This window comes from Phacochoerus africanus, chromosome 15 (assembly GCF_016906955.1).
Source record: "Phacochoerus africanus isolate WHEZ1 chromosome 15, ROS_Pafr_v1, whole genome shotgun sequence".
Classification (NCBI taxonomy): Eukaryota; Metazoa; Chordata; class Mammalia; order Artiodactyla; family Suidae; genus Phacochoerus; species Phacochoerus africanus.
In genome coordinates, this window is record NC_062558.1 from 106651220 (window position 1) to 106674999 (window position 23780).

A 23780-nucleotide genomic window follows, 5' to 3' on the forward strand; every position below is an offset into this window, starting at 1 on the left:
AATGGTGTATAACCTTTAAAAATTGTGAATCACCATAATGTACATTTGTAACTTATATAACACTGTTCATCAACAGAAAAACCAAATATGATAATATCTTTACAGAAGATGTCTTTGTACAAGATTACTATTAGTGATCTAGCAATGTATCAGTGACATTCCAATGACATTTAGGTCCTCATGACCACTAAATGTTGTTTCCTTTCTTTTTAATAATTGTGCCCACAGCATGTGGAAGTTCTCATGCCAGGGATCAAACCCATACCACAGCAGTGACCCACATGAGAGCAGGGACAATGCTGGATCCTCAACCACTAGACCACCAGGGAACACCTAAATGTTGTTTCCTGTTCAGGTTTCCAGGTTGTGATGGTTCTAGGCTATGAGTCTGTTGAATGAAGTCCCTGCCTCCCATGCTCCACTGAATCCACACCTGCTCTTCTGTCTGAAATCTCCCCTCTTCCTGGGCCTCCTTCATTCCATTATTTCTGACGATGACAGGTCAAAGAAAGCAACAGAAACAGCAGGATCTGGAAGTAGCTGGGACCTGGGGGAAATGATGGGTTCTCAAGCCCTTCCCCCTACATTCTCTGAGATGGGCTCTTCACATTGTTACCTGAGCAAGTTTCACCTCTTTTATGTCTTCTCCTGAGAATCCATGACTCTTTCAGCCTTGGAGTCAAGTAAGGAGCATCTATTGAGTGTGAACCTTGTTATTCTGTGGACATTCAGCAGGGTGTGTATTCAGAGAAGCTAATATGTTGGGGTGGTGGTTTTGTTTTCCTCAAACTGATCTTGAGACAGCAGTGGTGCAAGCCATGGTAGACCACAGTGGACCTTAGAAGATATTAGTTCAAATCCCTGTTTTGTCACTTCTGAGCTATATGACACTGGATGCATCTCCTGTTCTTTCTGAATTTCCCTATATGAAAAGTAAAATTTAAAAATTTCTTCCAGCTTTTTTCTTGAGGGGAGGATGAGAGTTTAATGTTAAAATTGTGTATCAATTTAGTTCATTACTTGATACATGTTTGAACTTTCAAGATATATGAATTATATTACCTAGTTTATGTTTAGGAAGGTACAATGTTAGTATATTACACTAAAATATTTTAAAAGGCTTATTTTCAAGGACAAAGTATATTAATGTTTGATAAAGCATTGAAGGATAAGCATTTTTTAATATAGAAGGATTGCCATCAAAGTCATAAATTCTCAACTGGTTGTTAATCTGAGAATCCAGATTGTTGAGCAGTTTATTTCACTCATTTTCAATCACCTGGGGTGTTTACCTGGGCTCAACCCCAGACCTGTTAAAACAGAATGTTTTGGGTAGGTCACTGGAACAAGGGTAAGAGCAAAGAACAGCACATTTTAATCTTCATCACGGGGCCAAAGTCCCTTCGAAAGACATTAAAGTAGACCTAGCTGATTGTTCACTTTATGAGTCAAAGAGTCACAAGTTAATAGCAGGGACTGTTATAAAAAAGCTTTAGATTTCAGGCTCACAGTTGTCTAAGTAAGAAGAGAGGGCATCATGGATGGGGCTGTGGTCCTGGTACTCTGTTTCTCCCGTCTGCTTTTCGTCTCACTCGGGAAACAGAACTCTGGGAGGGGGAAGTTCCCCCCTGGCCCTACTCCTCTCCCAATTCTTGGAAATATCCTACAGTTAGATGTTAAGGACATCAGCAAATCCTTAAGCAACGTAAGTATGTTCAATGTCCCTTTGGGTTGCATGAGGTAAGTCAACAACTACTTTTAAATAAAATATATGTATTAGAAGACATTAAAATAAGTTTTTTTTTTTTTGGTCTTTTTAGGGCTGTACCCGCGGCATATGGAGGTTCCCAGGCTAGGGGTCTAATCTGAGCTGTGTCTGTGACCTATGCCACAGCTCACAGCAATGCCGGATCCTTAACCTACTGGGCAAGGCCAGGGATCACACCTGCAACCCCATGGTGTGTAGTCAGATTTGTTTCCACTAGGCCACGACAGGAACTCCCAAAATATGTTATTTTAAAACAAAGCCTCCTGTGTCAGAACTAATTTTGGTCTGCTATTGTCAAGAATAGTGGGATAACATGGGAGAATCAAAATAATAAATAACATGACAAAAGACGAATGTTCCTTCCCGCTTTTTTTTTTTTTTTTTTTGCTTTTTGGGGCTATACCTATAGCATGTGGAAGTTCCCAGGCTAGGGGTAGAATAGGAGCTGCAGCTGCTAGCCTATACCACAGCCACAGCAATGTGGGATCTGAGCCAGGTCTGCACATTACACAATAGCTCACAGAAACACTGGAGCCTTAACCCACTGTGTGAGGCCAGGGATTGAACCAGCATTCTCATGGACACTAGTTGGGTTTGTAACCTCCTGAGCCACAATGGGAACTCCAGGTTTTTGTATGGTAGAATGAAAATAATAATGTGACAAAAGACAAGTGTTCCTTCCCTTCTTTCTTTCATCACCATTAGCTGAAGGTAAATGGCAAGGGAAATGTTTTGTGATTAGAGATTTCATTCAAGAAGTCATCTACCCTATAAACTGTGTGTTTTGTTCCAAACAGACATGAAAATTGGACTCCTGTGAGGAATTATTTTATGCCTGATGTTAAGGAAATAGTGTGGGATCAGGACAAGTATGAGCGAAGGAAAGAAAAAAGTAATTAGACACGGTTAGCTGGATGGTAACAAAATCCTTTTGGATTCTGCACAAAGCTACTGTGTGTGGCCAGGAATGCAAGAAATTGTTCTTCCATGAGATACTGCGTGACCTGGCACTGCCTCTGTGATGCTTGCATTATGTTTTAGTAAGACCAGCGGATTTCAAACTGGGCAGGGCATGTGAATCAACTGGGGTGGTTTTTAAAAATATAGATTTCTAGCTCTTATCATTACTGAGTCAGAATCCCTGTGGGATGAGCTTTCGAGTGGTCCTGAAAGAGTCAGTATCCAAGGTAGTCATGGGAACAGATAAATTGCTCAAGCATCAGAGGTCAAGGACACAGTGTTGAAACTTGGTTCTTCTATTTATTACCTGTGAGACACTGGAAATAAATAGGAAATTCTTTGAACCTCAATCTCTTTACCCATAAGCCAGAGTAAAGAAACTTAGCTCAAAGTAGTGATATGATGATTAGTAATAATCTGAGTACCAATTGCCCAGGCCATGGCCTGGGACCTCAGAGGTTATTACTAATCACCATCATATGTATCTTTTAAAAATCTTGTATTGAAGTATAGTTGATTTACAATATTGCCTTAATTTCAGGTGCACAGCATAGTGATTCAGTTATTTCCAGAGCAGATTATAGTCTATTATAGATTATTACAAGATATTTTTAAATAAAAAAAGGGTGAAGGCTTATTATTTAAAGACAAATATCTGTATACACACACATACTCCTAAAGGCCTTCAGGGGGTTGAGAGAAAGGTTTAGAAGATATAGATATTTTTCTGAAATTCCACAGGTAGTTCTTAATACAAATTACAAGTTGTAAGAGAAATATGTTGAAGATACCAAAAAATTTAAAGTAATGACATGTATGAAGGGCTACTGGCAGGAACAATATGGCTGTGTCTTTTGTATTTAGCTACTGGTACTTATTTACTAAGAAACAATAGGTTCAGCACCTGATCTCAACATATACAGATTCAGGAGTTCCTGTCATGGCTCAGTGGTTAATGAACCCGACTAGCATCCATGAGGATGTGGGTTCGATCCCTGCCCTCACTCAGTGTGTTAAGAATCTAGCATTGCCATGAGCTGCGGTGTAGGTTGTAGACATGGCTTGGATCTGGCATTGCTGTGGCTGTGGCGTAGGCCAGTGGCTATGGCTCTGATTTGACCCCTAGCCTGGGAATCTCCATATGCTACCAATGCGGCCCTAAAAGACAAAAAGACAACAAAACAAAACAAACAAAAGAAAGAACCCCCAAACATAAACAGATTCAGTCTGATATAATATGATACTTTTTTGAATCTGTTAGCAGTACCATCTTCACAGAATACACGCTTCCTGGATTTCCTGCTGTGGCAGAGTGGGTTAAGAACCCAACTGCAGGAGCTCAGGTCACTGCAAAGGTTTGGGTTTGACTCCTGGCCTGGTGTGGGGGGTTAAGGATCCTCAGCTGAGGCATAGGTAGCAGCTGTGGCTTGGATTCATTCCCTGGCCTGGGAACTTCCATATGCCCCAGATACAGCCATAAAGTTAAATAAACCAATGAAAGAATACGTGCTACCAAAATGTTTGTTAGCACACTTTAAAATCACTCTGCTGGAATTCCCATCATGGCATAGTGGAAACAAATCCGACTAGGAACCATGAAGTTGCAGCTTCGATCTCCGGCCTCGCTCAGTGGGTTAAGGATCTGGTGTTGCTGTGATCTATGGAGTAGGTCACAGACGTGGCTCAGATCCTGTGTTACTGCGGCTGTGTCGTAGGCTGGTGGCTACAGGTCCCTAGCCTGGGAACCTCCAAATGCCTCAGGTGTGGCCCTAAAAAGACAAAAAGACAACAAAAAATTTAAAAAAAAAATCACTCTTCCATCATGAAACATCAGTTTTGAAATTATAGCCATTCATGACTTACTTATTGCAGATAGATCAGATAACTATTATTCTATTCTAGCTTTTTGAATTTGTAAGGGGAAAAAAGAAAACATATAATGTAACTTTCTCTAGTATATCAAACACATTTCAAATTGAAAATGCTACCTGACATGGTAACGCACTTGCTAGTACCACAAACCTTTGTACAAAGAAAAACAGAGGCAAGAGAGGTATGGAAAGAGAAAATCTTTTGTTGGTCCTCAAACTGAGTGAAGTTCTGAAACGTAGAGATGATCTCTGACATCATAATGGACACCTGTTTGTTCTTACTATGTAAATGAAGTTGCCAATCGAAAATAATATTACAGTGTGTCAACAAATAAATTCTTCCTAACTTTACCTGCATATGGAAATTTCCAGGTTAGGGGTTGAATCAGAGATGTGTCTACCCCACAGCCCCACCAATGTCAGACTCTAGCTGCCGTATCTGTGACCTATACCACAGCTCAGGGAAATGCTGGATCCCTAACCCATTGAGCGAGGTCAAGGATTGAACCCAAGTCCTCATGGATACTAGTCAGGTTCATTACCACTGAGCCACAATAGGAACTACTAAACTATAGCTTTGTTAACAATTAAATTTACTTTGGAATATAGCAATATAGCTTATACTGTATGAAAGTTTTATGACTTTTTTTGCAAATAGATTTTTGTACATAAGTATTACTATATCTCTATTTCTGCATATGAAGATAGCGACTTGCTCCAAGTAATCCAGGTAGTAAATGGCTAGAATCTGAACTCTAAAGCCATGCTTTGCTGCCTGTCAGACTTTCTAGAACAAACCTCATTGTAAACCATTTTATGTGTGTGTTTGTGTTTCATGTGATCTTCGGGGAAAAGATGGGTGTTATTATCTTGATTTTTCAGATGTTGGAAACAGTTCTGGAGGAGCAACTTGCCTAATGAATATAGAGCTTAATTTCACTAAATCCCCCTTTTTTTAAGGGCCTCACCCACAGCAGCATGTGGAAGTTCCTAGGGTAGGGTTCGAATTGGAGCTACTGTTGTGACCTACACCACAGCCACATGGGATCTGAGGTGCATCTTCGAACTTCACCAGCGCTCACAGAAATGCCAGATCACCCATCCAGTGAGCAAGGCTGGGGATCAAACCTGCATCCTCATGGATACTAGTTGGAATTCATTTCTGATGCGCCACAATTAGAACACCCAACTAAGTCTTGTTTCTAAATCCTTTGAATTTGACCCCCAATTTTTTATTCCTTTTATCTTTTGATACACTCATGTGATTATCTTCTAATTTATCTTGTTGGTTACCTAATTTTTCATTTTATCTCAAGATGCGATCTGCTTGGGTACATAATTTGACACTTAAAACTGAAAGCTCATAAAGTTATAAAACATTGCTACATTTTTTACTATGTAAAAAAAAAAACCATGGCTGCGAGTAATTTTAATTATTCAGAAACAAAGGCAAGGGACTGGAACACTGAATTAGAAACTTTCTGAAAAGTCAACTTAGTCATTTTTGTTCTTTTTTTGAAAAGAAACTCTTTCTCCTCTAATTTCTAATGCCAACTATGGCTTCCTTTAACTTTTCTCCTTTTTAGGAGTTCCCGTCGTGGCGCAGTGGTTAATGAATTCGACAAGGAACCATGAGGTTGTGGGTTTGATCCCTGCCCTTGCTCGGTGGTTAACGATCTGGCGTTGCCGTGAGCTGTGGTGTAGGTTGCAGACGCGGCTCGGATTCCCAGTTGCTGTGGCTCTGGCGTAGGCCGGTGGACTGCAGCTCCGATTGGACCCCTAGCCTGGGAACCTCCATATGCCGCGGGAGCGGCCCAAAAAATGGCAAAAAAACAAACAAAAAACCAAAACTTTTCTCCTTTTTACAGGAGATCTGTATTAGCTTCATGAACAAACAACAGAAAGCCAGTGAGATATACATGTTATAAAAGTACTCCTAATTTCTTAGACTACCTATTTTTCATTGTTCCTCCTCATCTACAAAAGAGCAAGACAGGCAGGATAGCAGAGACAACATTTAGTTTTTCATGAAGAATAATTATTGAAAGAGATTTACCCTGGAAATCTTGCTTTTCTATGACAGTCCTTAATGTCTAAGTATCAGGAAATAAAATATCCCGCTATTACACAAACATAAGCAGCCTATATAAATAATGAAATTACTCACACTGTGAGGCCTAGAGTATATTCCATTCTCTGCTGTTTGATTTGCCTAAGCGAAGATATGTTTGTATGTCTTGAAAATGAATGATGTTAAATCTGAGCCACCAGAAGGATTTTTCAACCAAGCTTAAGACATTTTAGAAACCCCTTGTTCCTATTTTAAGTAATGAAAGTCCATTCTTAAGAATATGTTGTCCAATAACTAAAACACTCTGAGGAATTGTTACTTGTCCTGTGATTTATACTGACTTTGCCTTCTGTCATCAATTGACAACCTGGGGAATGGCATTTGCTTTGCTGCTTGCATCTAGGAAGCCTGTTCCAGGGTCAAGAACTAATTTGGAAAACGAAGCTTGTTTCAACAACTCTGTTAATTCTTGATCAGATGTGAGCTCCAGTGTCTCTATGCTGCTATGATAAAGGGCTCATGTAGACCTTTTAGCTGAGTCCAGTCCTTCTTGTCCATGAACAAGCTTGGTTTTTTTTGTTTTTTGTTTTTTTTTTTGTCTTTTGTGTTGTTGTGTTGTTGTTGCTATTTATTGGGCCGCTCCCGCGGCATGTGGAGGTTCCCAGGATAGGGGTTGAGTCAGAGCTGTAGCCACCGGCCTACACCAGGGCCACAGCAACGCGGGATCCGAGCCGCGTCTGCAACCTACACCACAGCTCACGGCAACGCCGGATCGTTAACCCACTGAGCAAGGGCAGAGACCGAACCCGCAACCTCATGGTTCCTAGTCGGATTCGTTAACCCTGCGCCACGACGGGAACTCCCATGAACAAGCTTTGTTCTGTAGCCAAGTCCTTTCTGAGGGCCCTGCTTTTCTGGTGATCAGATCCACCCAGTTGGGTCTGGCATCCATAACCCTGGAGCAGGTAACAGAAATCATAGGTTTTGGAGCACCTGGTATAAAAACTTGGCCAAACTCATTCTTCCTGGATCTTAAGTTGAGTCGGCCAACTCTGCGCCTCAGAAGTGAGCCCATGAAGAAGTGGCCGCCCGCCGCTAGGAAGTCCACCAGGTGCTGCTTCTGGTACTAGGCCAAAACGTCCAGCACCCTGAAGCTGCCCCAGATACGTCCTGTTAGCGAACAGCTCCCAGAGCCTAGCCGCCAGGGTCTGGAGCCCTCTGCGCAGGCGCGTGCGTTGCTTTGCACACACTCTACTTGCAGCGCCCTGAGAGTACTGGGCGGTACCGCTGCTCTCTTCATCCGGAGGCGCAGTGGCACCTCCCACCAGCGTGATGACGTTGTGGTTCGCTACTGGGAGGGAAACAGGCCCAAGGCGCCAGCCGGTAGATTGTGTGAAGCAAGATGGTGTCAAAGCCTCTGGGGAATGTAGCCCGCCGTGCCCTGGTCAGAGAGCCCTGGGTGCTCTGTCTTGGCACCCCTCTTGGGGGAAGAACTCCTTGAGCGGACTCCAAGTGGCCTGCACTGCCAGCAACCCCTGAATGGCGGAGCGGGCCTCACGCAGCCCCAGAGGGTAAGAGTCCTGACCTGCTTGGGATAGCAAACCACCACACAGGGAAATGCACTCCAATATGGGCACCAGCATCTCGGTGGAGGTCTGTTACACGATAGTGAATATAAGTATTTATGCTATGATGTAAATTCTTGTTGCTTGTCTTTTACATGTAGTAGTTTGCATCTGTTAATCCCATACCTCTAATTTCCCCCCCCCCCCCGCGCTTTGGTAAGGATAAATTTTTTGAGTCTGTTTCTTTTTCTTTTCTTCTTCCTTTATTTTTTTTGGGGGGAGGCGGGGGCTCTGCCCACCACTTGGGGAAGTTTTCAGGCCAGGGATGGAACTGTGCCTCAGCAGCAACTCGAGCTGCTGCTGCAGTGACAGTGCTGGATCCTTAACCCGTTGTACCACAAGAGAACTCTTTTTAATTTAATTTTCATTGGTGTCATATTTTAGATTCCACATATAAGTGATATTATACGGTATTTGTCTTTCTGTTTAACTTACGTGGTATGATAATCTCTAGGTCCATCCATGTTGCTGCATAGGGCATTATTTCATTCTTTTTATTGCTGATTAATATTCCATTGTACACATGTCCCACGTCTTCTTCATTCACTCATTCGATGATGGACATTTAGGTTGTTTCCATGTCTTGTTTATTGTAAATATCGCTGCTATAAACATACAGATACATGTATTTTTTTTTTTTTTAAGGCCCACACCTGTGGCATATGGAGGTTCCCGGATTAGAGGTTGAATTGGAGCTTCAGCTGCAGGTCTGCGCTTCAGCCACAGCAATGCCAAATCTGAGCTGCACCTGTGGCCTGTGCTGCAGTTTGCGGCAATGCTGGATCCTTAACCCACTGAGCGAGGTATCAAATCCACATCCTCATGGACACCATATCAGGTTATTAACCCGCTGAACCCCAACAGGAACTCCGTATCTTTTCACCTGAGAGTTTTCTCCTGATATATGCCTAGGAATGGGTCTGCTGTATCATATCATATGGCATCTCTATTTTTATGTTTTTGAGGAACCTCCATACTGTTTTCTATAGAGGCTGCACCAATTTACATTCCCTCCAACAGTGCAGGAGGGTTCTCTTTTCCACACCCCTCCAGTGTTTGTTACTTGAAGGCTTTTTTATTTTTTTGGCTGTGCCACTGAATACATGAATTTATGGGCCAGGGATTGAACCCGTGCTACAGCAGTGACCCAAGCCACATCAGTGACAAGGCCAGGTCTTTAACTGCTAGGCCACCAGGGAACTCCCTGTAGACTTTTTATTGATGACCATTCTGACCAGTGTGAGGTGGTACCTCACTGTAGTTTTTTTTTTTTTTTTCTTATTGTAGTTTTGACTTGCTTTTCTACAATAATATGCCTATGCTGATTGTCTGTTGATGGACACTTGGGTTGCTTCTATGGCTTGGCTATTGTAAATAGTGCTGCTATTAACACTGGGGTGCAGGTATCTTTTCAAATTACAGTTTTTGTTTTTTTCTGGATATGTACCCTAGAGTGGGATGGCCGGATCATATGGTAGTCCTATTTTTAATTTTTAAAGGCATCTCTATACAGTTTTGTATAGTGGCTGTAGAAATTCACATTCTCATCAACAGTGTAGGAGGGTCCCCTTTCCTCCATACCCTCTCCAGCATTTATTGTTTGTAGACTTTTTGTTGATAGGCATTCTCACTGGTGTTAGGGGGTACCTCATACTGGTTTTGACTTGCATTTCTCTAACAGCAATGTTGAATGTCTTTTCTTGTGCTTGTTGGCCATTTGTATGTCTTTTTTGAAAAAGAAATGTATATTTAGGTCTTCTGCTTTATTATGTTGAGGTATGTTCCCTCTCTACCCACTTGGGTCAGAGTTTTTTTTTTTTTTTTAATCATGAATGGCTGTTGCTTTATCACCATGTTTATTATAAAAGATCCAGAAGTGCTTGAAGTTATGTATGGCGGAATAAAAACATCAACAATACGATGCTGATAGCAATCTTAACTGATGAGTAAAAGAGATGAAATTATGACTTCTTTTGCTAATATTTGCATTTTCTTTCCATTTCCCAGCTCTCAAAAGTCTATGGCCCTGTATTCACAGTGTATTTTGACTTGAAGCCTGCCGTTGTGTTGCATGGCTATGAAGCAATGAAAGAAGCCCTAACTGATGTGGGAGAGGAGTTTTCTGGAAGGGGCCATTTCCCAATGGCTGAGAGAGTCAATAAAGGACATGGTAGGTGTGCATATTCAGTATTAGTAATGGGGGTGGGGAGGTTGAAAAATTTTGAAGAGTCCCCTAGAACAGCTTGGTCCTTCTGTGAGGAGGCCAAGTGTCAGCTCTGTCCTCCCTGCCTGGGACCTCCCTCCTAGTTTCACTTTCCCATCCTGGTAGGAATCATCTTCAGCAATGGAAAGATATGGAAGGAGACCCGGCGCTTTTCCATCATGACCCTGCAGAATTTCGGGATGGGGAAGCATTGAGGAAAGCATTCAAGGGGAAGCCCTCTGCCTTGTGGAGGAGTTGAGAAAAACCAATGGTGGGTGAGGCTGTGATCTGTAACTCTGACATTAACAGACTCCTCTCTCTCTCTCCTGTGATGTCCTTGGAGACATTTTGGGGCAGCCACATCTTCCTTATGGGCTGTGGTTGTTGGCCCTCGTGTGGAGGAGGGGGTGTGTGAAACAGAGCCAAGTGAGCTTTTGTGTATCTATGCTTCTTGTGTTTGTACCCTTATGATGGTGCACAGAGTGTGGATTAAAAGGTAATTTAATGAAGAAGGTTTTAAGTCTCATTTTTTTTTTTTTTTTTTTTTTTTTAGTATAGAGGACAGTTTTTTTTTCCATAGTGTAAATGTGGGTTATCTATTCCAGAATATTTCACCAGGGAATACTTGTCAAGTGGACAGGGTGGGAATGCCCTCGCCATGTCCTTATGGAGTGTGAAACAAATGACATGTGCTTTAACTTAGTTGGCCTCTATTTGTTTGTTCAGCCTCACTTAATGTGTCTGAGGTTTTCTTCTGAGACCCATTGCTTGCTAGTAATGATTGTTTTCTATGGTTTTAATTGCTTAGGCGTTCATTAGGGCAGATCTCATCAGTTGTGATTTCCATGTAAACAACTGTTTTAAAATTATCAGCTGGAATCAAATATCCAGCAGAAATGAACATCTCCACAGAAAAGAAAATCATGGACTTGGAGAAGAGACTTGTGGCTGCCTGATGGGAGAGGGAGGGAGTGGGAGGGATCGGGAGCTTGGGCTTATCAGACACAACTTAGAATAGATTTACAAGGAGATCCTACTGAGTAGCATTGAGAACTATGTCTAGATACTCATATTGCAACAGAAGAAAGGGTGGGGAAAAAAAAATGTATACATGTAATGATAACTTGATCCCCTTGGTGTACAGTGGGGAAATAAAAAAAAAAGAAAAAAAATAAATTAATCTTTTCAGGAATATGTAGATATATGTACTAAAAAAAATTATCAGCTTGAGTTATTTAATGTTGCATCCTATGTGCAGCATTGTTTTATTTATTTTTAAGAAATGGATGCAATAGCATAATCCTGAACATTACACAAATACCAGGTTATATAATAATTTAAATAGATTTAAACTATTATTAGTAATTCATGATCCTGCCTTCCCTATTAGTTGCTTCTGTTTCCAGCGTTTCTTTTGTGTGAGTGTGTGTTTTTAGGGCCTTAGGTGCAGCACCTGGAAGTTCCCAGGCTAGGGGTCAGATTGGAGCTACAGCTGCCGGCCTGCACCACAGCCACAGAAATGCCAGATCTGAGCCATGTCTGCAACCTACACTGCAGCTCATGGCAATGCTGGATCCTTAACCCAATAAATGGGGCCAAGGATTGAACCCACATCCTCATGGATACTAGTTGGGTTCATTTTCTGCTGAGCCACAATGGGAACTCACTGTTTTCAGCATTCTTTATCTACCCCTTTATTGGTATAATAACTTTGTTTTTGCTTTTTAGGGCCACACCTGCTGGATATGGAGGTTCATAGGCTAGGGGTCGAATTAGAGCTGTAGCTGCTGGCCTACACCACAGCCACAGCAATGCCAGATCCGAACCACATCTTTTACCTACTCCACAGCTCATGGCAATGCCAGATCCTCAACCCACTGAGGAAGGCCAGGAATCAAACCCACATCCTCATGGATATTAGTCAGGTTCGTTAATTGCTGAGCCATGAGGGGATCTCCTTATGATAATGTTTTTTATTTTCTCTGTTTTATGGTCCTTTGACATCTTTGGTGCCTTGTAGAACCAGGGAACAACTGTCTCTCCCAGGGTTAGTTAATTCTGGGATACAGCAAAACATCTTGTCTATACCATGGCTTTGATTTTTAAATCAACCCATCCAAAGCCCATAACCCCTCTTCCTCCCCTCCCCCCCACATTCTTTGTGAAACCATTACACACCAAACCAGTACTCCGCCTGCCCTCAATGAACCCAGGGACCACCAGGGTCCTATATCCTAGAGCCCTGTGAAATTAACCAAACTATCAATTCTAAACTTAGCCAGCCAACCTACTCTTCTTAGTTCATGTAGTCCACGAAAACCCCAGTAAAGGCTCTGGCCTGTGCTCTCTGCTTGTTTCTTCTGCCTCCTGGTCAACCTTGGTGCTTCCACCTGTGGCCCTGTGTGCTGTGTCCCCTCCTCTTGGGAAGTATGAGTAACAAACTATCTTTTCATTGGCAGTCACTTCCTGAATTTGGTTTCACATCTGAATAAAAATAAACCCCCAAGGACATTTTAACACAATTGGATTTGGGGTTAGAATGTTCATGGTAGTTTTTTTCACCCCCTAGTGGCAGCTGTACTGACCTATGAAGTGCTTGTCGTGATGAATCTGATTTTCAGTCTAGATTCTAAATTACCTGCTTCTTAATTCTCTCTCTCCAATGACATGAAAGGAAAGATAAACATCAGAATTTACCTGTCCCACACACAGAAAGAAATCTAACAGCCTTCTCAAATTATCCCCTACCTTCTAAAATAAGTTCTTGTAGAAGCTTAGTGACTGGACATGTTTCAGCTGAAAAGGAGCCTGGCGAGGAATGGTTAACTAAGTAGGATTCCTAGTATTAAAATCACTATCATTTCTTCTCAGGACTTTGATATGTCACGCTTAATTGCATTATGATGTGTTTTTTTGCATGTAAAATTTATAAGGAGTTCCTGATGTGGCGCAGTGAATTAAAAATCCAGCTGCAGTGTCTTGGGTTGCTGTGGAGGTGAAGGTTTGTTCCCAGCCCATGAACTTCCTTGTGCTGCCAGTGTGGCCATTACAAAAAAATATTAAGCAGTTATTTGACTATAGCAGTTTCATTTAAGTATTGACCAATAAAAAAGAAAGCTACTTTTGCTCTGCTTTAATTTTTTTTTATCCGTAAAGTGGTAGAATTGATCTATATTCAAAAGTTGAAGAACATAATATATTCTGTTGGTGGCTATATTTAACAGTATCCTAGAATTCCATCAGAGGGAAGCATCTATCCAAGTAAGTGAAATGTGAGGGCTTATTGGTTGTTAGGGTCCCTGTTTCTTGAAGCAGGACATTGCTTTCCCACCCCACCCCTCGCCATATTGCAATAAAGAAACAAAAGGACTCCAGTTATCAGTTTAACCTTCCTTGTTTGCCCTATGACTTAAGTTTGAAATGAAGAATTCTTATTTACTTTTATTTTAGGCAAACAAATCTTTGAAATCTTTTTTTCTTTTGGTCTTTTTAGGGCCACACCTGCAGCATATGGAGGTTCCCGGCTGCTGGCCTACACCATAGCCACAGCAACGCCAGATCTGAGCCACCTCTGCTACCTAAACCACAGCTCATGGCAACACCACAGCTCATGGCAACACTGGATCCTTAACCCACTGAGCAGGGCAGGGGTTGAACCCGAAACCTCATGCTTCCTAGTTGGATTCATTTCCGCTGTGCCATGAGGGAAACTCTGGCAAACAAATCTTGAAATTTGCGTTTGTGTTAGTTTTCTCTCATAAGAACATAAGTGGCTTTTTCTTGTTTTCATTGTTCTTTCAGATACTTGAAGCTTTCTCTCTTTAATCTCTTCCTTTCTTGATTCACTACATATAAAATGTTTCAAGATCCTAATTAGTTCTTCCTTCCTATATCAATGCTTAATTTTCTATGTGCTTACCAAACAGATATGATTCTTCACTGATAGTTAACCTGAATTATTGTTTTAAAAACTGACTCTTACTTTTTTTTTCTTCTCTTCAAAATAGCCAGCTCCTTGGGTCAAGGCAGTGATGTAGAGTATTTGGAAAGTAATTATTAAACAGTCTGGAATAGGATGGTCAATTCATGTTTAAGGGACAAGTGATGCATTGATTTTAAGGATGCTGAAATTTTTGCTCATGAGTGAATTTCTAGATAGACATTACTTTAGAGATTCTAAAAGTACCTATTATGCACAAAGAAGATTTTTTTTTAATGGTGTTTTAAATCTTTTTAAATCTTCAGCTTCACCCTGTGATCCCACTTTCCTCCTGGGCTGTGCTCCCTGCAGTGTGATCTGCTCCATCATTTTCCACAATCATTTTGATTATACAAATCAGAATTTTCTTACCTTGTTGGAAAAATTTAATGAAAACTTCAGGATTCTGAGCTCCCGTGGATGCAGGTGAAGTCAACATTCTCTTTTCCTGAATTGTTTGTGCTCTTCTCCTTGACATGTCCAGAATTCCATCTGGACCATGCTTGGAAGTGAATGTTTGGAAATGAGTTATTTTGTGTATTAGAATGTGGTAACTCTGGGAATCAGATTCTCCCTTTCCTGTGTGTGTGTTTTAACTTGGTATAGGTTTTGCTTTTTCTTTCTGCTTTATGTAGGCTATAACTACTTTTTATTGGCTGTGAGTGCAGAATACAAAAGTTACAGGGCCAATGAACAAACCCCAGCCACAGCAGTGACAACACTAAATCCTTAACTTCTGGGCTACCAGAGAAGTTCCTGTTTATTTATTGACTTTTCTAAACTATTTTGGCAAAGTCTCTCTTGCTCTCTCTCTCTCTCTTTTTTTTTTTTTGTAATGTGTTGTCTCTAAATCTCTTTTCCTTTACCTTATGTTCAGCTAGCATTTGGATAGAGATAGCATTAAATGTGAGGAGCCAAAAAAAAGACACATGAAGAGAGCAAGATGGACATGGAGAGAGAGAGAGAGAAAGGAGGAGAGACAGAAGGAAAAAGATAAAGGAAGAGAGGAAGAAGGGGAGTTCTCTTTGTGGCTTAGTGATAATGAAACCAACTGCTATGCATGAGGATGTGGATTCGATCCCTGGTCTCACTCAGTGAGTTAAGCTTCTGGTATTGCCTGGAGCTGTGCTGTTAAGGTCTTAGTCGCAGCTCAGATCCTGTGTGGCTGTGGTTGTGGCTGTGGCTGGCAGCTGCAGTTCCGATTCAACCCCTTGTCAGGGAGCTTCCATATGCTGCAGGTGCGGCCTTTAAATACAAGCAAACACAAAAGGAAGAAGGAAAGGGAGGGAGGGAGGGAAAGGAAGAGAAAGGAAGGAGGGAAGGAGCGAGGAAATGACTCTTCCAGATGAGCTCTGTGCTGGGGCACTCATTATAGCCTCAGCCAGGCTGTTTTGGACTCTCTCTTGGTCTTCCCCTAGTGCTTGTACTGAGCCTAGAGATCAGGCAGAGATGAAAGCATAGTGTCTCCTCAGGACTTTTCTTAGCCCGTGTCCTGCACTGGGCATGTGCTTAGCTTTCTAATTTCCTCAGTTCACGTGGGTGCTTTTGAATGTCCTAATTTCCCAAGGCCCTCCCTTTGCAGGGGCTGGGTTGGATGCTCTCTCCTATGCCTTAAGTGTAATTGTTTGCCCCCGGTGGTTGCAGGTTGTTATTCATCTTGCTAGGTTTGCGCGACATCCCTGCTGCATTTCCAACCCTGAGTTTTAAGTTAGTGGAAACAAAAGCAAGGGGCTGTGTCAGCCTTGCAGGTGGCCTCAGAGAGGTCAGAACACAGACACACAATTCTTTGTGAGTGAGGACTGTTTTGGTTTCTCTGGAACCAGGAACCAAGCTCCCATCCCTCAAGCCGCCTTTGTTGGGACCACTGCCAAGCTGAGGAGGGAGGTGGGACAAGTGGCAGAAAAAAGCCACAAATCTTTCTTGCCATTTAAAGTTGCCTGTTTCTCGCTTCAGCATTCCTGTGATAGCTGTAAACCTTTGTGTTTCTGACAAGTTCTGACAAGTTGATTGTGACAGTGTTTGCTTGATTTTCTGACATGTTTTATGGAGGAATTGACCTTTAGAGCTGTCTCCTACACCATTCTTGCTGATGTTATTCTGTGCAGTGAATGTTCAAACATCACAGTCGTGCCTTAGCATCAAACATAGCATAGTGTCATAGAGTGCATATTTGAGAAAGATGACAGAGCCTTTGTTTTACAGACAAGAAAAGAAATGCCTGAATATAAAGCTGGAATTCAAGCCTATTCACTCTCTGGCTGTGGTTTTTCCACTACTCCTCCAAGTCTAGCTTCCATAATCTTCTTTGATGATGGCCCAAAAGCATGGCCATAGCCCTCAGTGGTCAGCCAGACCCTTCCTGAAAGGCTTCCATTGCCCACAAGGCTTGTCCTCCAATGACCCTTAGTGATTTCTTCGTCACATTCCTTCGCATAAGTATCCAATTTAGGAGGAAGAATCGGTCTTTCAAGGAAGAGACTGTTTGTGAACACAGATGCTACCAGGGAACACTGACTAGGGCAGGGGTGTAGCTAGTTGGGAATGTGGCTGACAAGGTAATTGGGATTGGGATGACAGAACTGGTTTTAGGGTGTATGAGCCTTAACTAGACACCACAGATTTGCCCTGTGCTGAGCCAATGTACTCTACCGAAATAAAGTCACGTGATCTTGGAAAAGTCATTTACCTGCTCTGGTGCATAGGTCCTTTATTGATAAAATGCTGAGTTGGGTTTTGCGTCATATTTGCATCCCTCTGAGTTATAAAAATAGTGATTCTGTTTCTGAGGCTGCCTGATAATAGTAAAAATAGCAGGGAGTGGCTTTGTGTTCTGGATCAGGTTACCCAAACTTTCTCAACCTGTTTCCTTATGTATAAAATGTGAATCATAGTCATTCATCTCATTCTGTATTTCAAGGTTGTAGGGAAGAGTTAAATTTTTTTTTGTTTGTCTTGTTGCCATTTCTTGGGCCTCTTCCATGGCATTTGGAGGTTCCCAGGCTAGGGATCAAATCAGAGCCATAGCCGCAAGTCTGTGCCAGAGCAACAGCAACACAGGATCTGAGTCGCGTCTGCAAAGTACACCACAGCTCCCGGCAACGCTGGATTCTTAACCCACTGAGCAAGACCAGGGATTGAACCCGCAACCTCATGGTTCTTGGATTCGTTAACCACCGAGCCACGACGGCAACTCCGGGAAGAGTTAATATAAAAACTGAGAGAATTGACATGCAGATGTTTTAATATCATTTGGTTGATATATAAGTATAGGAAATAACTATCAACTTTCATCATCTAGTCAGAATGTCCCCCTTAAATATCTCTATCAGCATAGAGAATTACTTTAAAAAAAAGTTTTTTAGGGCCACACCTGCAGCATATGGAAGGTCCCAGGGCTAGGTTTTGAATCAGATCTACAGCTGTTGGCCTATGCCACAGCCAGAGCAGCAGTGGATCTGAGCCACGTCTACAACCTACACAACAGTTTTGTGGCAAGATAGGATCCTTAATTCACCGAGCGAGGCCAGGGATAAAACACCCATACTTGTGGATACCAGTCTGGTTCTTACCCTGCTGAGCCACAATGGGAACTCCCAATAATTATATGTACAATGTAAAATGCTCCCCCTGAAGATAGAGACAATTTTTTGTTCATCTCAGTTTTTTTTTTTTTTTTTAATTTTCCCACTGTACAGCAAGGGGGTCAGGTTATCCTTACATGTATACATTACAATTACATTTTTTCCCCCACCCTTTCTTCTGTTGCAACATGAGTATCTAGACAAAGTTCTCAATGCTATTCAGCAGGATCTCCTTGTAAATCTATTCTAAGTTGTGTCTGATAAGCCCAAGCTCCCGATCCCTCCCACTCCCTCCCTCTCCCATCAGGCAGCCACAAGTCTCTTCTCCAAGTCCATGATTTTCTTTTCTGTGGAGATGTTCATTTGTGCTGGATATTAGATTCCAGTTATAAGTGATATCATATGGTATTTGTCTTTGTCTTTCTGGCTCATTTCACTCAGGATGAGATTCTCTCGTTCCATCCATGTTGCTGCAAATGGCATTATGTCATTCTTTTTTATGGCTGAGTAGTATTCTATTGTGAATATATACCACATCTTCCGAATCCAATCCTCTGTCGATGGACATTTGGGTTGTTTCCATGTCCTGGCTATTGTGAATAGTGCTGCAATGAACATGCAGGTGCACGTGTCTCTTTTAAGTTCATCTCAGTTTTTAGACAGGTTTGGCATATGGTATATATGTCTTCAAGATATATTTTTGATTGCTAAATATATTTTTTAATCTTTAAGGTCTGCAGTAATTTCCCTGCTCTGATTGACTATCTCCAAGGGAGTCATAACAAAGTGCTTAAAAATTCTGCATATGTAAAAAGCTATATTTTGGAGAAAGTAAAAGAACATCAAACATCCCTGGACATTAATGACCCTTGGGACTTCATTGATTGTTTCCTGATCAAGATGGAAGAGGTAAAATGTCAATGACAGATTGATTATCTGTTTGCCTAAATTTTTTGGTTCTTGGACTGGTTCTGTACTTATTAGGGATGTTTAAATGGTTAGGCAAGAAATTCTTGACTAGCACATTATGGGTTTTTTTAAAATTTATATTTTTAATTAAAGTATGGTTGATTTACATTGTTGTGCCAATTTCTGCTGTACAGAAACACACACACACACACATATATTTATACATTCTTTTCCTTGTATTATCTGCCATAATCTGACCAGCACTTCAGATGCTTATGTGTGCATGGATCTGAATTGAGCACCATGGGAGATTTAAAACTGACTTGTTGGAGTTTCCTCGTGGTCTAGTAGTTAAGGTCATGTTGTCACTGGGGTGACTCAGGTCGCTACTGTGGAATGGGTTCAGTCTCTGGCCTGGGAACTTCTATATGCCATGGGCATGGCCAAAAAAAAAAAATAAATGAAGTCAAATGGTTAAATAACTAGGATACTTGAACCCTATTTGTTAGATACTAATAGGCCATCTGAGGAGAAAGAGAATGTACATCTCAGGTGAGATGGAAATACAAACAAGTGAGAAATACAGAGTGTTGAGCCATAAAAGGAAGGTGGATGTGATCACTTCACACAGCATGTGGGGAGAATGAGAAGGAAGAGTTAACCCGGGTGGGCTTCCTGTCTGTCCTGAAGTTTGATGTAGAGCTTCAAATATTTGCAGTAAGTCATAGGGGAGGGAATTTTGGTTTCGTAGAATGGTGCAATGAGAGGTTCAGAGATGTGTTGTGGTAAGGAGAGTAGATGGGTGGGAGAGAAGCCTTATCTGGATGTAACCAGAAAGAAATTTGGACAGACACAGAGTTTGTTGGGAGAAGAGAATTGCAAACTCTTGAGTCGGGCTTGTAATATTATTTAAGATATGGCTCTAGTTTGCTCATTTCTGTCAGTTAAGATTGTATTTGTCCACCATTAAGAAAGATGACACAGGTTTAAAGAAATAGTACTTTTTCTGATCTCACATACAGAGAGTCTCATGTTGGGCAGTCTAGGGCTAGCTCGGAAGTATCCTGGACCCAAGTGCTTTCCATTCATCTTTGGCATACTTAAGTATACAGGCTTTACCTTCATGCTCAGAGACTCGTGTTCCAAGATAGTGTCTATACCACATGCACCTTCATGTCTGTGTTTTGAGTAAGAAGACAGAAGGGGAGAACCTGGCCCAGTAGGCCTTTGGTAGGAAGTATGTTGCTTGTCCATTGTAGCTGCAAAAGAGGCTTGGAATGATATTTCTAGGCAAGCAAGTTATAAGGAATAGGAAATGAAGATTGCATTAGTCACTCCACATGCTTTGTCATACCATGTAGTCATCTTGTTTTGGTTTTTATTTTATTGATTTTTATTTTTAGATTTTTTGGCCATGCGAACAGCCTGCAGAAGTTCCCAGGCCAGGGCTTGAATCTGCAGCACAGCAGTGACCTGAGCCACAGCAGTGACAAAACTGGACCCTTAACATGCTGATCCACTGGGAAACTCCCATAGTTTTGGTTGTGTTAGTACTGTACTCTCCAGTGTCCAGGTTTACTTAACTTTATAACAATGCATTATTTTGGATTGGTTGCAAGTATACATGCTGACAAAGTATCAGATAATCACATCCAATCATTCCTAGGAAAAACACAATCACCAGATGGTGTTTACTCTTGAAAACTTGATAGCCACTGTAGTTGACTTGTTTAGAGCTGGGACAGAGACAACGAGCACCTCTCTGAGATATGGGCTCCTCCTGCTGCTGAAGCACCCAGATGTCACAGGTATGACCAACAGGGTGGCAGGATGATTTCAGAAGAGAGGTTGGGAAGACATGGAGAGAGGCTTCCATGTTACTTCATTAGAGATGCTTTATTTTTGAAATTACTGTGCCATCAACTACAAGTCGTCCAAACATTAAGAAAAGGATAAAAAGAAGACAAGTTTGGGCAACAGGGAGGGATGACTGAAAACAGGGAATTCAGCATGAGCAGTAGCAAAGGCTCTAAATATATGGATTTCATAAATAAAAAATTCTGGATAAATGTCTGGACTTCATGAGAAGGGATTTGCAGCAGGCATGGCCAGCATAAATTGGATTGAATATTAGTTTTCTTGAGAAGAGTACACTTTGTGTCTTTGTCTTTTTTTTTTTTTGTCTTTTTAGGGCTGCACCCGAGGCATATGTAGGCTTCCAGGCTAGGGGTCTAATCAGAGCTGTAGCCGCCAGCCTATGCCACAGCCACAGCAGCACCAGATCTGAGCCAGGTCTCTGACCTATACCACAGCTCACGGCAATGCCAGTTCCTTAACCCACTGAGCGAGGCCAGGGATTGAACCCTCAACCTCATGGTTCTTAGTCGGATTTGTTAACCACTGAGCCATGACGGGAACTCCGAGAAGAGTCCACTTTGAATAGTTATGTTTTTTGCAGAAATCTTTCCTTATTCTGAACATGCAGCATTCTAATGCTATGGTAGGGCAGAGAACTATATTTGTTGAAGTACAGCAAAAATTCTAGAAATTTGGTGATAAAGCCTGAGAAAATTTCCACAGTCTGGGAGGTATTTTAAAAGATTAGACTTAGAAAAAAAAAAAAAACATGCTATTTATACAGAAGATATGCCTAAAGGAGTTTTATTCCTTTTTAAACAACTTTATTTTTTTTTCCAGTTTTATTGAAATATAATTACCAAATACAAATTTATATATTTAAGGTGTACAAAGTGATGATTTCATATATGGACAAGTTTTGAAATGATTTCCACAATCAAGCTTATTAATGACTAAGCAAACTTCAAGGATGTAATACGGTATTGTTAACATAGTTACCATGTTGTAATTAGATCCCAGAACTTGTTGATCTTATAACTGAAAGTTTGTATCCTTTGACTAACATTTTCCCATTTCCTCCCCCCCAAGGCTCTGACAACTACACCCTTCCCTCTTAGTTTCTATGAGTTTGACTTTTTTATTTTTTATTTTATTTTTGTCTTTTTGGGGTCGCATCCATAGCATATGGAGGTTCCCAGGCTAGGGGTTGAATCAGAGCTGCAGTCGCTGGCCTGCACCACAGCTACAGAAATGCCAGATCTGAGCCACATCTGTCACCTATATGACAGCTCACTGCAATGCTGGATCCTTAACCCACTGAGTGAGGCCAGGGATTGAACCTGCATTCTCATGGATACTAGGTAGATTCGTTTCTGTGAGCCATGACAGGAACTCCGAGTTTGACTTATTTAGATTCCACATATAAGTTAGATCATGCAGTTTTTGTCTGTTCAAGTCTGGCTTATTTTGCTTAGACATAATATCGTCCGGGTTCATTCATCTTGTTGCAAAAAGCAGAATTTTCATCTTTATTGGCTGCATAATATTCTCTATATACACCATCTTTTCCTTATCTCTTTATCCATTGACAGACACTTAGGTTGTTTCTGTATCTTGGTTGTTGTCAGTAGTGTTGCAGTGAACACGGGAATGAAAATACCTATTTATCTTTGAAGCATTTTATTATTTCTATTTGTATTAATCCTTATGCTCATATAGGTATGTATAGATTTATCTCAAAGCCTGCCTTGTGTGAAAGTCATTTGTACCTATAATTAGACAATTCAGTCTCTGTGTCTAGATGTACTTCTGAGCATGTGAGTGATGTTTATAATGATGTTGGGACACCTTTGTAGAGCTCCATGTATCCCTGAATTGGCATGCAAATATGATTTAGCTCTTTTTCCATCAGTCTTGTGTCTTATCAGCCAAAGTGCAGAAAGAGATTGACTCTGTGATTGAGAGACACCGAAGCCCCTGCATGCAGGACAGAAGCCACATGCCCTATACAGATGCTGTGGTGAGATCCAGAGATACATTAACCTGGTGCCCAACGGCCTGCCTCACGCAGTGACCAGGGACATTAAATTCAGAAACTACTTCATCCCCAAGGTAAGATTTTTTTCTAATGAACTCAATGCTCTTAAAGTTCCCATGTTCACAGTATGGTTTCAATTCAGTAGATGAGAGAATTGCAAAAATCATACATGTGGTGGGTTGATGGGTTTTGTGGTGTTTGTCTTATGTGGCTATGAGTTTTTATTTTTTATTCTTTTTTAAATTTTATTTTTTATTATTATAGTTGGTTTACAATGTTCTGTCAATTTTTGCTACATAGCAAAGTCACCCAGCCATAATATATACACACTATTTTCTCATATTTTCCTCCATCATGTTCTATCAGAAATGATTAGATATAGTTCCCTGTGCTGTACAGCAGGACCCCATGCTTATCCAATCTAGATTACTTTGTACGTAATAATCCCAAACCTGCCAGGTCGTCCCACTCCCTCGCCCTCCCCCTTGGCAGCCACAAATATGCTTTCCATGTCTGTGAGTCTGTTTCCGTTCTGTAAATAGGTTCATTTGTGCCATTTTTTATATTCCATGTTTAAATGATATCATATGGTATTGTCTTTCTCCCTCTGACTTTCTTCACTTAGTATGAGAGTCTCAGGTTCCATCCATGTTGCTGCAAATGGCATTATTTTGTTCTTTTTTATGGCTGAGTAGTATTCCATTGTATATACGTACCACATCTTCTTAATCCATTCATCTGTCGATGCTCATTTAGGTTGTTTCCATGTCTTGGCTATTGTGAATAGTACTGCAGTGACCATGTGGGTACATGTGTCTTTTTCAACAAAAGTTTTTTTGGGATACATTCCCAAGAGTGGGATTGCTGGATTATATGGTAGTTGTATATTTTGTTTTCTGAGGAACCTCCATACTGTTT

General features: G+C 41.2%; 1 pseudogene; it reads left to right on the forward strand.

The window, feature by feature from the left end:
- The first annotated feature begins 1537 nt into the window (after positions 1-1537).
- LOC125116651 (cytochrome P450 2C18-like) lies at positions 1538-23780 on the forward strand (annotated as a pseudogene).